The following is a 15,273-nucleotide window of genomic DNA, read 5'->3' as shown; positions in this document are numbered from 1 at the left end:
AGAAAATCAACTCTGAATGTGAGGTATTAGAAAGTCATTTGTTTCCTAGGGAAAAGTAAGGAGGAAAGAGCGGGTGGGAGACACGGGCTTTGCTGTATAACCTTGGTCATGTCACCTAAACTTCTTGGAACTCCTCAGTGTAAGAGTTGGGACCAAGGATCTCAAAGGTTCTTTCATTCCTAAAATTCTATGGTTCCACGATTATGTGAGTTGAAACAGGCCATTCTGTTGATTTCCTAATCTCCAGGAGGAAGGAAACTGGTCTTTGGGGGTTAAACCGACTAATTTAATGGAGAATCACCAATGTGGAGGTGGGCGAACTTCACAATTACGGGGTTTTGGACAGTAGAAATGCTCTTGAAAAATTTCCAAGAGAACCTTTCCCCCGTCCTTTAACCTGACTTTACAATTCTCTTCACTCTTTGGGATAGGGGAGCGGACAGAATCTATTTCAGATTGTGGTAGTTCATTTGACTGAGCATTTCCCCTTTCCGTATTTTTGGACCCTTAACGACCAAATGCCGAGAAACAGATCCTTAATTACGGTTCCGGGATCTCGAAAGGCCTGTAAAATCCTGCTTCCGCATCTTAATCCTTTCTTCGGGTACTGGGATCTTTTTTAAAATGTGTATTTCTGGCGGAGGGGACATGGAGTGGGTTCAGAACAGCAGCGCGGGACTGATGGATGCTTCTTTCGCGGGAGGCTTGGCTTGTGGGACTGCGGGTCGGGGCCGCACGGGCTGCCAGGCGGACTCCGGGAGACAAGGGCGCGGCTGCGGACTGACGGGCGGACCCCGGGGAGGGGCTTCACGGAGGAGCCGCGGCCAGAGCGGAGCGGAGCCGCCCGGGCTGGGCGCGCAGCGCTGCCGGGCGGGCGGTGGCGCTGCGGAGGCGGTGGCCGAGGCCGGCGGGCGCGGAGGAGGGGCCCGAGGCTGGGGCGGCTGGTAGCAGCTGCTTCAGTGACGACTGCCGGCATCTCGGCGACCTGAGGAGATCAAGCCGCGGGCCCCGTCGTCGCCGCCACTCCCGCCTGTCTTCCTTCTCCGCTCCCGGCCGGGGCGTCAGGAATGGGCCCCAACCGCCGTGGGCCCCGCACCCTGCGTCGCCCGTAGGCCCCAGCAGCCGGAGGCCGCCCGGCCTCCCACTACCCCTCGCCCTAGCTAAGCCGTCCCCACCCCAAATCCCCGGGAAGGAAGATGAGGGAGACAGGCCCGGCGCTTAGCAGCCAGAGCAGCAGCAGCAGCGGCAGCGGCAGCGGCAGCGGTCGCGGGAGGGTGTTTCGACGTTTCCTCTCAGCCGCCAGGACAAGATGGCAGCGGCCGCGGAGAGGGGCTGAGCCCGGGCTGGGTGGTGCCGCCTGCTGAAGCGCCTGGCTCCCGGTCCCCGGCACGGCTCTGCGCCCCACCCCGGACATGCTCAGGGCTGCGGCCGCCCGAAGAGGAGAGAGCGCGGGCCTCTAGGAAGGTAAGGGAGTTGAGCGAGGGGCGCCGCCACCCCGGGGTGTGGGGATCGGCTCCGTCCGCGGGCTCCACGGCCAACGAACCCCAAGCCTGACCCGGGTCTGGCCCGACCCCTAAGGAGCGGCCTGCACTCGTTGCGCGTCCCGTGCCCCATCCGCATCCCCAGCGCTCTCGTGCTCCCAGTTTCCGCCCTAGCCCCCGCGGTGTGGCCCGGTATGGGCCGCTCCCTCGAAGCCGGCGCCACGCCAGGCCCTGGGCCGCCGGACGCGGGGGCCGCAGCCTCCGGGAAGCCGCGCCTGGCCGGGGCTCGGGGGCCCGGGCCTCCCCCTCCCCCCTGCCAAGGTTGCGCAACGGCTCTTCCCAGCAACCGAAGTTTTGTTTAGTCCCACGGGGAGCCTCTTCCCCCCTCCGCAGCCCAAGGCCGTAACTGCGGACATCTCTTTCCTTTCATTAAGGGGAACAAACGCAAACACGCGCACGCACGCAGCTTGAGCACCCCAGCCGATGGCCCCGTCCCCGGCTTTGTGGCCCCGTCCCCAGCGTCGCGGAGCGGCGGGTTTGCAGGGTGTCAACTCTGGGGACGTGCGTGCGTGTGATTGTTGGGGAGGAGAAATGTGATCCGCGGCTCCGCGTCCCCAGCGGCGGCGGGAGGAAGGCGTGGCGGCCGCGCGGCGGGGCTGTTGCCGGCTTCTCTCGTTACGGTGGCGGCCGCTGGCTTCCCTTCGCTGCACTAGGAGAACTGGCGGAAAGACTTTGGATGAGAATGTCTGTTTCTCTGTCGGGAGGGAGACGGCTGTTGTAAAATGGTATGTGGCTCTCGGGGAATCCTGTTGTTCCCCAGTCTCATCTCTGCTTGAGGAATTGCGCTGAAGAGTGTATGCGTAAATTACCCTGGACTTGTTACAGAGTAGTCGTACCACGTTCAGGCCTTTGAACCGTGTTTTCACAACCTCTTACTGCCCTGTTAGGGAATTTGTTTTTCCACCTGTCAGTTGGCTGCTTCTAATTATAATAAGGGGCTTCTATTAGCAACAGCAACAAATTTCAGTTTATCGTCCAGTTTAGAGGGAAAGCTCATAGTTGGTTCTATTGTCAACTTTGTTTTGATGTCTGTCTGGTAGGGCCGGAAAAGTTAGCTGGCAAACCAGTCTGCGCGTGTGCTTTTGCGTACTTTCTAGTAGTTTGGAGATCTGCTGACGCTTTTTCCCTTTTTGCTGTTTTAGGTATTTGCTTTTAGCTGTAGCTTCTGAAGTGGGAGTACTTCTATTCAAACCATTTCAGTTAATTTCAAAGTTTTGGTTGCTGGGCTCTTTAAAATTTTTAAAGAGGTTTCCTTTCTGATCAGATTTTTTGATGAAAAGTCTTGAGCCGTAACGGTGGTTACTGTTTACCCAACTATGACATTTTAATCCTATATTCTTATTTAATTTTTCAGAAGCTGGTGAAGTCTCACCATATGTTTGATAAGTCTAGATTCTGCTTATGTTTGCAAGTGCAGTGCTAATTTTATACAATGAGCAATGATAAGGTTTAGATAGGTCATGATTAAGCTTAGTATTTTAAGTAAACAAAATATGATGACCTTTTTTAAAAAAAGTTTTCATAGTTTTATTGATTATCTTATGCTTTTGTGACACTTATCAGTAATTGCAATTTTACCAGCCAGACACAGTTATTTAGTTGTAAGTCAATGAAATATTTCTTGGTGTATTTATGGCTGCATTCATAAAGTGCAGAGGACTCTTGTTTATGAAATATAATGCTTAACTTGTTTGAGGTTTCTTTTTCTTTTTTGAAATTTATGTATTTAAAATTTGTGTTAAGGTAGAGGTGTGTTGAAATATTTGTGATGTTTGGGCTTGTCGTTTTTTTGGAAAAATTTGTTCCTTAAGTCTCCCCCTGACCCAAGGGGATCTCTTTTCTTTTTTTTTTTTTTTTTGAGGCGGAGTCTTGCTCTGTCGCCCAGACTGGAGTGCAGTGGCCAGATCTCAGCTCACTGCAAGCTCCGCCTCCCGGGTTTCCGCCATTCTCCTGCCTCAGCCTCCCGAGTAGCTGGGACTACAGGCGCCCGCCACCTCGCCCGGCTAGTTTTTGTATTTTTAGTAGAGACGGGGTTTCACCGTGTTAGCCAGGATGGTCTCGATCTCCTGACCTCGTGATCCGCCCGTCTCGGCCTCCCAAAGTGCTGGGATTACAGGCTTGAGCCACCGCGCCCGGCCGGGGATCTCTTTTCTAAGAAAAAAGTATTTGTGGAGAACCTTAGATTAAAACTGTTGTAAAAAAGTAAGATGAGTTTGAAATGTAGAACAGAACTGGCCATTAAATGTTTCAACTTTATATTTGGGCCTTGCTGACTACAGAAGCTAAACATACATATTAGGCAAGCAGATCATAACATGGTAAGCCAGCCTTACTTATTGTCAAAATATATTTTCCATTGAACTAGTCATTACCTTGCTTATAAACCAATGTCATTGGCTTTTGGGCATGGGGTTTTAGAGTCACAGTAAAATGGATGGTTTATATGAGATACTTCTTGTAAACATGCTTGAAAAGAAGCTGTAGATCATACTCTTAACTTTTTGGATACCATAAAATAGGGTGTAAATTACAGTGGTAGGTTGCTGTTGCAAGTGTGGCGTGGGCACATAGGTTTTTATGTTTAATGCAAGATATGGAGAGCCTCCCTGCACCCCCTGCAACTTAAAAAAGCAGCAGCTATCAAATTAATTTTTTGATTGAGCTTTTGTTTTTATTTTTTTATTTTTTATTTTTATTTTTATTTATTTATTTTTTTGAGACGGAGTCTCGCTCTGTCGCCCAGGCTGGAGTGCAGTGGCCGGATCTCAGCTCACTGCAAGCTCCGCCTCCTGGGTTCACGCCATTCTCCTGCCTCAGCCTCCCAAGTAGCTGGGACTACAGGCACCCGCCACCTCGCCCGGCTAGTTTTTAGTATTTTTTAGTAGAGACGGGGTTTCACCGTGTTAGCCAGGATGGTCTCGATCTCCTGACCTCGTGATCCGCCTGTCTCGGCCTCCCAAAGTGCTGGGATTACAGGCTTGAGCCACCGCACCCGGCCCGCTTTTGTTTTTAATATTTGATGCATGAACCTGAAAGCATATGGATAGGAGGAAAGGGAAAATGTAAATTTCAGAATGCTGCAATATTATTTTTCAGACCTGATTCACATCTATTTCATGGAATGCTTGTTTGCATGTTGTTTTTTATTTGAAGGTTAGTATGACTTACCTTGGTAACTTTTGAAGTTAACTTTATTTTACCAGGTAAGAGAGTTAACTTATTAAGTGTTATTTTCGTAGCAACAGTTTTCCAAGTATGATGATGAGGTAAATTAGAATTGCACTATTGGTGGTTAATTCAAAGGCATAAAAATGTAGTTCCCATTGCAACCTCACATTTAAGTTTGGAGATGAAAAGATGTCATGGTAATATTTAGATTCAAAGATATTCTATGGAAATTCTCCATATTTAAAAATGCTTCCAGAAGTTGTTATTCCTGCCTCTTAACTCTTAGAGGACGCAGAATAACTTGATTTATCGCTGCCAAAATAAATATTCGTATTGTAGCTGTCCTGGTTTTCTAATGTCCAAAGTTGAGACTTCCAATGTGGTGTGTTTAACTTGGAAGTTACTTCTGAAGACAAACTACTAAAACTTTGTTAAAATGGAGGACTCTTATCAGTGTGTTTATTTTTTAAAAGGTATTCCGCTCCCACCCCCCACCCCCCGCCCCCCAGCCTTTCACTGGGATGTAGTATTTCTCTTTTTTAACTTGTTGAGAGCTTTGTCGTGGGGATTCTTTTGTGTATGATACCAGTGTAAGTCTAAAGGGATTATATATATATATATATATATTTTTTTTTTTTAAACTTTCAGGTTCAGGGGTACATGTGCGGGTTTGTTATATAGATAAACTTGTGTCATGTGTTTGATGTACAGATTATTTTGTCAGTCAGGGACTAAGCCTAATACTCAATACTTTTTCTGCTCTTCTCCCTCCTCCCATCCTCCACCGTCTGGTAGGTCCCAGTGTCTGTTGTTCCTCTCTTTGTGTCCATGTGTTCTCATCATTTAGCTTCCACTTGTAAGTGAGAACGTCTGGTATTTGGTTTTCTGTTCCTGCATTATTTATTAAGGATAATGGCCTCCAGCCCCATCCATGTTCCTGCAAAGGACATGACATTCTTTTTTTATGGCTGGGTAGTATTCCATGGTACATATGCAGCATATTTTTAAAAAATCCAATCTTCCATTGATGAACATTTAGGTTGATTCCATGTCTTTGCTCTTGTGAATAGTGTGCTACAATGAACATATGCATGCATGTGTCTCTATGATAAAACAATATATATTTCTTTTTTTTTTTTTTTTGAGACAGAGTCTTGCTGAGTCGCCCAGTCTGGAGTGCAGTGGCGCGATCTCGGCTCACTGCAAGCTCCGCCTCCCGGGTTCCCGCCATTCTCCTGCCTCAGCCTCCCATGTAGCTGGGACTACAGGCGCCCGCCGCCACGCCCGGCTAATTTTTTGCATTTTTAGTAGAGACGGGGTTTCACCGTGTTAGCCAGGATGGTCTCGATCTCCTGACCTCGTGATCCACCCGCCTCGGCCTCCCAAAGTGTTGGGATTACAGGCGTGAGCCACTGCGACCGGCAAACAATTTATGTTTCTTTGGATATATACCCAGTAATGGGATTGCTGGGTCCAGTGGTAGTTTTGTTTTTAGCTCTTTGAGGAGTCACCACACTACTTTCCACAGTGGCTGAACTAATTCCCACCAACAGTGTATAAGCCTTCCCTTCTGCAACCTCATCAGCATCTGTTGTTTTTTGACTTTTTAGTAATAGCCATTCTGACTGGTGTGAGATGATATCTCATGGTTTTGATTTGCATTTCTCTAATGATCAGTGATAAACTTTTTTTCATATGCTTGTTTGGCCACACAGATGTCTTTTGAAGAGTGTCTGTTCATGTCTAAAGGAATTATTTTAAATGTCCTAACTGGTTCCGGATCCAGCTGCTTAAAAATATGTATCTTGCCTAATACTTAGGCAACTTATATTAAGAATATATATTTGGAGAAGTACTGAGTCAGTGGAGGCTTTTAGGATAGTCAGTACTTATGTGGCCTACTTAAGGAAGAATAGTTCACTTCTTTTGGTTGGCTTGGTATGTAGTTAAGAGTAGTTTGGAGGAAGAACAACTTATTATTAGTGTGCTGCTTCTGTAGCTTTGAGCTTTTGTTTTGAATATTAGTCACTTGTAGGACCAAGATAGAATAGATATTTGCAGGATGTATGTAACACATTTATAAGTTTGTCAAATGAAACCTTGAGCTTTTTAGCAGATCAGGCTGTTCTCCTCAGTTGATACTTGGAACATATGTTACTAAACAAAGGCAGCATATTGTCTGGATTCTGAGACGCCACTGTTACACCAGGGACCTAGAGCCTCTGTTCTTACTGTGTGGAAATTAAAACAACTGGATGAGTATTGTCAATATGTATTGTATTTTTAGGACAGCATTTGTGGTTTGGAGACAGTTAAGTTATTAAGCAGATTTACTTTGTCTTTTATATTTGGCAGTTAATGCCAAGTTAGTACTTGCGAAGGCTTTTTTCAACAGAAAGTCCTTGAAAGGGAGTAAACTGAGGACCATATTTTTGACCTTACATGTATTTTGTTACTTTAAACTAATTTCTCTAATTTTTATATTTAATCTTTTCTCTTTTTATGTTTATTTTTTCTATTTTTGTATTTATTTTTTCTTTTACAGACAGGGTTTTACTCCATGGCCCAGGCTGGAGTATAGTGGTATGATCATAGCTCACTGCAGTCTCAACCTCCTGCGCTCAGGAGATCCTTCTGCCTCAGTCTCCAAATGGCTGAGACTACAGGAGGTACCACCACCATGTCCGCTCATTTTTTCATTTCTTTTTCTTTCTTTCTAACATGGTCTTACTGACACCTGGAATTTTTCATTTTTCGTAGAGATGGGGTTATGCTTTGTTGCTCAGGCTGGTCTTGAATTCCTGGGCCCAAGCAATCCTCCTGCCTTGGCCTCCCAAAGTGCTGGGATCACAGACGTGAGCCACCATGCCAGGCCCAATTTCTCTAATTTCTAAAATAATGAGACCTTTTCCATTCTGTAGGAGACTGAGTGGGACAGTGGGTGGTGAGGCAGGTGAGATAGGGGAGACTGGACAGTAGAAGGGGGAAGAGCTTGGTTTAATTGAATTTGGGAGACTGAAATCGGCTTTAATTAATTAATTAATTAATTTCTGAGATAGGGCCTCGCTCTGTCACCCAGGCTGGAGTGCAGTAGTGCGATCTCGGCTCACTGCAACCTCTGCCTCCAGGTTCTAGTGATTCTCCTTTCTCAGCCTCCTGAGTAGCTGGGATTACAGGTGCCTGCCACCACACCCGGCTAATTTTTGTATTTTTTTGTTTTTGTTTTTTTTTTTTTTTTTTTTTTTTTTGAGACGGAGTCTCGCTCTGTCGCCCAGGCTGGAGTGCTGTGGCCGATCTCAGCTCACTGCAAGCTCCGCCTCCCAGGTTTACGCCATTCTCCTGCCTCACCTCCCGAGTAGCTGGGACTACAGGTGCCCGCCACCTCACCCGGCTAATTTTTGTATTTTTAGTAGAGACGGGGTTTCCCGTGTTAGCCAGGATGGTCTCGATCTCCTGACCTCGTGATCCGCCGTCTCGGCCTCCCAAAGTGCTGGGATTACAGTGACGCCGCCCGGCTAATTTTTGTATTTTTAGTAGAGACAGGGTTTCGTCATGTTGTCCAGGCTGGTCTCAAAGTCCTGGCCTCAAGTGATCTGCCCACCTTGGCCTCCCAAAGTGCTGGGATTACAGTAAGCCACCGGGCCTGGCTGCTATGATTTTAAATGTCCAAGTTGCTGGAGACCAGAGTTCACTTAGTGAAAAATTGTAATAGCTTGAGGGAAAGATTAAGTCAGTGACCTGCTAAGTGATCAGTCTTGTGAAATAATAGCATCTCTGTTTATCATCCTTGACCTCAGTTTTTAAAATCCCTCCCCCAACCCCTTCCTCTTTCTGCCTTTTGTTTCTTCAATCTGAGAGACTTTTCCTTAAGGTGGAGTTTGGGGAAGACAAGCTTTTTCTACAATTAATAATAAAAAAAAAAGTCTTATGTTCCAGGACTAATCTGAAGCTGCAAGTGCGAAGACTATAGAACATAATATTGCTGTTAAAATGAGTTTGAGTTGTAGGATATATCCTTTTAGTTTCTGGAGATAATAAAAAATAAAACTCAGATACATCATGTGTGAATTAAAACTCAGACTTCTGATACCTATGTCTGTCACACAGTCCTTTTCACCTTTTCTGAGATAAATATGTCTTTTAAAGACCAGATTTCCAGGTACACTTTCACCTTGCATTTTCTTTGCTGCTAATCTTGTCTTTTTTCGTTTTTAAACAAAAAGGTCACACTTAAAGAAAAGTGGCTAGAGAAGCGTAATAAAGGGAAATGTGGTGTTTGCTCATTTGAGCTGTACTTCTTTCTTTAGCTAAAGATCTAAGTTGTGAAAGACTGATTCTTTCATGTAATTCTTGATGATGATGAAAGTAAAGGATTGCCAAGGCTGGTCAGATATAATTTCTTTTTATTTTGCGTAATTGTTTATGCTGGAACACCTTTTCCCATCCAAGACTGATGAGGTCTGACCCTGCTTTGCCTCCAAGATCAAGCACGTTCCAAGATCAGAAATTTTTCCATTTCTAATCTAGTTCGAAAAAAACAGTTTAGATTTGGTAGGCATTGAAATCAATAGAGTTTGAGGCGATCTCCCCACCCTAAAAACTTTGTAGCTTTTATAAATCATATTTGATTTAATACAGATTACCAAGAAAATTGTTTTAAGGATGCTAGAAAATAAAAACTTGGCTGTATTTGGCTAGACAGTTATTTAACTGTGGAAATTTTAGAAAGTATTTGATTTGCTAAAAAAAAAAAAATGTTTATTTCAAATTCTTTAACTTCCCCCTACTTGGTTGTATATTATTTATAAGTATACAAAATATTTTAGAGTTTTTAAAAACAAAATAGTGAACTTGAAAACATTTGCAGGAAATAACTTTGCTTATTAAATATTTCCTACCCTATAAAGTGGCATATAAAGGCCTAAAAGTGTCAACTTGTAAAGTCTGTTTCAACTTTTTAAAAGTATATTTCAACTATGTGTTATCTCTTTAATAATACAGAGAGTCTGGTAGGTTTGGTAAACTATACGACTTTAGATATATAATGCTACAGTTTTAAATAGTTAATAAGATAGATTAGAGTGATAACACTGACAACTGAACCTGACTTTCTAGACATTTCTTCCAACGTATGACTTAAATGAATACTTCTGAAGGCTCTATGTATGTAATTTATTACAATTTCTATTGAGTTTAAGTAGGGTATAGTGACATAAAATCACAATGAAAATTACAGGTTATGCTGTTATATGACCTATAGCTATGATGCTGTGCTATATTCTCAAAACCAAATAAGAATGTTTTGGGCCAACTTCTAATAAGACAGTTTCAGTGGAGACAGTAAAATGTCTCTGCAGTATATTGGTTGTAGTTTTGTATTTTAAAGTTAGGTAAAAATAATATTGGGTTCAAAAATAGTAGATTTGTAATCACTGTTTAGTGTGCTTTAAATATTTTTTGTAGCTGATCACAGACTGTTGCCACAAAAAAGCTAGAAATTTTATTATGACAGATAATGATAAAATATTTGTATGAAAACTATTTATCTTATCAGCCAGGCACGGTGGCTCATGCCTGTAATCCCAGCACTTTGGGAGGCTGTGGTAGGTGGATCGCTTGAGCATAGGAGTTCAAGACCAGACTGGGTAACGTGGTGAAATCCTGTGTCTACAAAAAATACAAAAACTAGCTGGGCATGGTGATGTGCACCTGTAGTCCCAGCTACTGGGGAGGCTGAAGTGGGAGATAACTTGAGCCCAGGAGGTCGAGGCTGCAGTGAGCTGAGATCATACCACTGCAATCCAGCTTGAGTGATGGAGTGAGACCTTCTCTCAAAAACAAAACAAAACAAAACAAAAAACAATGGGCCTGGCACCGTGACTACACCTGTAATCCCAGCACTTTGGGAGGCCGAGGCAGGCGGATCACAAGGTCAGGAGATCGAGACAATCCTGGCTAACACGGTGAATCCCCGTCTCTACTAAAAATACAAAAGAAAAATAGCCAGGCGTGGTGGCTGGCACCTGTAGTCCCAGCTACTCAGGAGGCTGAGGCAGGAGAATGGTGTGAACCCAGGAGGCGGAGCTTGCAGTGAGCCGAGTGTGCGCCACTGCATTCCAGCCTGGGCGACAGAGTGAGACTCCATCTTAAAAAATAAAAAATAAAAAACAAAAAAAAGAAGCAAAACAAACCTATTTTATCTAGTACATATTTGAATGTCCACTAAGTGCAAAGTACTGTGCAGTGAACGAAGAAACTAACACGTGGTCCCAGCTTTGAACAAGTGTATGATAAGTGAAATTAGCTGAATACTGTAAGTTTTCTTTTATACTTGTATATGTACACCTAAGTTAGAAAAACACTGCTTAAGAAAAATGATTTAACGATAGCACATTCAAACTTCTTAGGCTGTTTATTTTATTAAATATGAAATATTTAAATGATATTAAAATAGTAGCATTCATGTTAAAGTTGTGTGGTATTCACTGCTGCTCTTGCAGTGGGTAAAACCAAAATAAGTCATTGAAAAATATGAACACTCCTGTAGTCCCAGCACTCTGGGAGGCTGAAGCGGGTGGATCCCTTGAGGCCAGGCGTCTGAGACCAGCTTGTGCAACATGCAGAAACCTTTTCCTACCGAAAAACGAAGAAAATACAAAAAGTATTCAGGCATAGTGGTGCATGCTTGTGGTCCTGGCTGTTGGAGAGGCTGAGGTGGAAGGATTGCTTGAGCCCAAGGAGGTCGATGCTGCAGTAAGTAAACCACAAGTGCGCCACTGCACTCTAGCCCCTGGAGACAGAGTGAGACCTTATCTCAAAAAAAAACAAGAAAAACCCCAAAAACCCAAATTTTTAACTTTATTCATTTTTTTTAATACTTTGCCAAGTCCTGGTTGAAAAAAAAATTACCAGTTTTATCTTGTGACAAGTGTTTTCGTTAAGGCTAACCAGATTTATAGTCGAAGTATCTTATAGAGATAAACTGTATGTTAATTTAAATAAAGAGAAAGTCATATTTCTCAGATGTGGCTAATAATACAGTTCTCTTGTTTTCTCATGGTTTTTTCTTCTGGACCTGTACAGTTTTCACATTGCCTGAGGGAATTCTATTAGGCTTGCCTTTTCTGGCAATATTTCCTTTCTCCTAAATTTAGAATGCAGAGCCCTTTAAACCTCATTCCTATGCCAACCTGTGGAAAGTAAACAAAAGGTGAAAACATTTCAAGTTTTTTTTTTCTTTTCTTTTCTTGAGACAGAGTCTTGATCTGTCCCCAGGCTGGAGTGCAGTGGCGTGACCTCGGCTCACTGCAACCTCTGCCTCCTGGGTTCAAGCGATTCTCCTGCCTCAGCCTCCTGAATAGCTAAGATGACAGGCAACTGCTAGCACGCCTGGCTAATTTTTGTGTTTTTAGTAGAGACGGGGTTTCACCATGTTGGTCAGTCTGGTCTCAAACTCCTGACCTCAGGTGATCCGCCCGCTTCAGCCTACCAAAGTGCTGGGATTACAGGCATGAGCCACTGAGCCCGGCCTACATTACAGGATATTTTTAAGAATGTTGAACCTGCTAGCTTTAACTTATTTGAAACCACTACGCAAAAGGAATATTATTTTTGTTTTTCATTTATGTACATTGAAAGTGTATTTAACTTGGAGTCCTTAAAAGCAGAGATGTGAAAATGACAAGTATTTTATTTTTTTGCTCCTAGTATAATTGTATATAATACAGTATTCTCGGCCAAGCGTGGTGGCTCACGCCTTTAATCCCCACAGTTTGGGAGGCCGAGCCAGGCAGATCACCTGAGGTCAGGAGTTCGAGACCACCGGGACCAACATGGTGAAACCCAATCTCTACTAAAAATACAAAAATTAGCCGAGTGTGGTGGTGGGCGCCTGTAATAATCAGCTGCTCAGGAGCCTGAGGCAGGCGAATCGCTTGAACCCAGGAGGTGGAGGTTGCAGTGAGCCAAGATGGTGCCACTGCACTCCAGCTTGGGCGACGAGTGAAACTGCATCTCAAAAACAAACAAAAAACAGTATTCTTAATGAAATTCAACAATTTGGCAACATTTTGATATTTTATACACGTGTATTTAAAATCGAATTCTGGGCCGGGTGTAGTGGTGCAAGCCTGTAATCCTAGCACTTTAGGAGGCTGAAGTTGGAGGACTGCTTGAAGCCAGGAGTTTAAGACCAGCCTGGGGTATATAGTGAGGCTCTATCTCTAAAAAATGCAATTACCTGAGTGAGGTGGTGCATACCTGTAGTCCTAGCCACTCAGGACGCTGAGATGGAAAGATCATTTGAACCTAGGAGTTAGAGGCTGCAGTGAGCTAGAATTGCACCACTGCATGACACCTTAGACAACAGAGTAAGAGTCCATCGCCAAAAAAAAAAAAAAAAAAAAAATTAAAAAAAGAATCTTGTATGCAAAAGTGTTTGGTATGATAACATAATTAATTGCCAATAGCCTCAATGGAAAATTTTTAGGAGTATTTGCCTTATGAGTTGCCTTCTCTAAGCCTAGTGTGGCATTTCTGAAACTATTTGTAGTGACCACTCTGTAATTTCTCCTTAAGTATCTCAAAATCTGAAATCTCCTTAAAGTATCTCACATCTGAAGGTCTATCTAGCTTGAAATGGTTTTGCATTAATTCTATTGCAAGAAAATGAAATACCTCATTTCTTAACCTATTGGAAGTTAATATATAACATTTTTGGGAATGTTATACTTTCATTTAAAAATATGAAATAGTATCTGGACTGTTCCTCAAGTTTAGGGACCATGTTCTATCCGTTTTTGTGTTCCCTAAAGTGTATAATAGACGTTGGAAAACAAACATATTATTATTATAAAAGGAGTCAAATACAGACGTATGATACTCAACTTACATACCTTAATCAAAGTGTAGCCTCTTTATTGCGTAGCTTGGCAGGTACCTGACCAAGCAGTTGTGAACGTGTCATCGACAAACTTAGCTTCTCAAAACTCTCCTTTACTCCTGCCTCTTTTTTTACTTCTAACAGATGAGTCTCTTTCCTGTATAAAGGTCAGTAGGTATGACCTTCTCCCAGATTTCCAACCCTTTACCTCTGGACTTAACTCCAACAGTACACACTTTGGGATTTCACTCCTCTCTCAAGGAAAGATACATCTCTTAATGCCTCCGAGATTACTCCCTATTTTCTGTGTGGGCTTCATCCAGAATTGTGTTTTTCAACATCTGGAGCTTGTCCAAAAACTTAAAGTTCTCTTTTTTTCCTGCTTTTTTTTTTTTTGACAGGTAACATTATATATATTTATTGTGTACAACATTGGCTCTTTTTCCTTCAGCCTTTTAATATGCCCAAGTATCTGAGATCTTAAGCAGCCATCTTTTAATTGTACCTCTTCAAGTCTAGGGTCCTCTGTTTCTTTTTCTTTTTCTTCTGACCTTTAATGTGTTCTCTGACCTCTACTTGGATTTCTGTTCACTTCATAGCCTTTGGCAGTATAGTTTTGTCCATGCCACTTTAATGAAATTGCTCCTACTAAGCTCCCCTGTTGTTTTCTTTTATTTATAGTTTATGTATTCCTTCAGATTGTGTTTATAGTGCCCCCTACTCAGTTCTTAGCTTTCAGCCCATATTTTGAACCTCCTTTTCATCTCCATATTTTCCCCTACAAATACCTCAGGGTTATCTTGTTTCTAAATCCTTTGCCTAAACTCCCTATCTAGCATCCTCATTTCTGTTGTCTTCTGTGTGTGTGTGTGTGTGTGTGTGTATACATATATGTGTGTGTGTACATATATATATATATATATATTTTTTTTTTTTTTTCTTTTGAGACAGAGTTTTGCTTTTGTTGCCCAAGCTGGAGTGCAGTGGCATGATCTTGGCTAATTGCAACCTCTGCCTTTCAGGTTCAAGCGATTCATCTGCCTTAGCTTCCCAAGTAGTTGGGATTACAGGTGCGTGCCACGACGCCTGGCTAGTTTTTTGTATTTTTAGTAGAAACGGGGTTTCACCATGTTAGCCAGGCTGGTCTCGAACTCCTGACCTCAGGTGATCCACCTGCCTCATCCTCCTGAAGTGCTGGGATTACAGGCGTGAGCCACCATGCCTGGCCTGCCTTTTGTTTATGTTTAAAACTTTTATTTATTTATTTATTTTTTGAGAGAGAGTCTTTCTCTGTCACCCAGGCTGGAGTGCAATGGCGTGATCTCGGCTCACTGCAACCTCTGCCTCCTGGGTTCAAGCAATTCTCCTGCCTCAGCCTCCCAAGTAGCTGGGATTACAGGTGCCTGCCACCACGCCTGGCTAAGAAAATTGAGAATGTATGAAAACTTACAGTAAAAATAAGATATTAAAAAGAAAGAATGTATAACAACTGTATGAAAGTGCTAATTACAGTTTTATATGAACAGTGAAAAAAATTGGGAAAAAAGTGCAGCAAATTATGATATGCACATAGGATAGAACATTATGCTGCTATTTAAAATAATAATAGTTGATAAGAGTCTGGGTGTGGTGGCTCATGCCTAAAATCCCAGCACTTTAGGAGGCCAAGGTAGGTGGATCACT

At 43.2% G+C, this 15,273-nt stretch overlaps 1 protein-coding gene across 4 annotated transcripts in view; it reads left to right on the top strand.

The window, feature by feature from the left end:
• Nucleotides 1–943: 943 nt before the first annotated feature.
• HIPK3 (homeodomain interacting protein kinase 3) overlaps nt 944–15,273 on the top strand; it is a 96,042-nt gene continuing 81,712 nt past the window's right edge. For 2 of the 4 annotated variants that reach the window (XM_033207102.1, XM_033207099.1), the window contains exon 1: nt 944–1,464. The gene's annotated coding sequence lies outside the window, so the exon portion shown is untranslated. Of the gene's footprint in view, nt 1,465–1,893; nt 2,267–15,273 lie in introns of those variants that run through there. The other 2 variants (XM_033207100.1, XM_033207103.1) reach the window with 2 other exon arrangements.

Source organism: Trachypithecus francoisi, unplaced genomic scaffold (assembly GCF_009764315.1).
Source record: "Trachypithecus francoisi isolate TF-2019V2 unplaced genomic scaffold, Tfra_2.0 Lachesis_group8, whole genome shotgun sequence".
NCBI lineage: Eukaryota > Metazoa > Chordata > Mammalia > Primates > Cercopithecidae > Trachypithecus > Trachypithecus francoisi.
The sequence above is the reverse complement of the archived record's forward strand: the minus strand, read 5'-3'. Positions and strand labels throughout refer to the sequence as shown.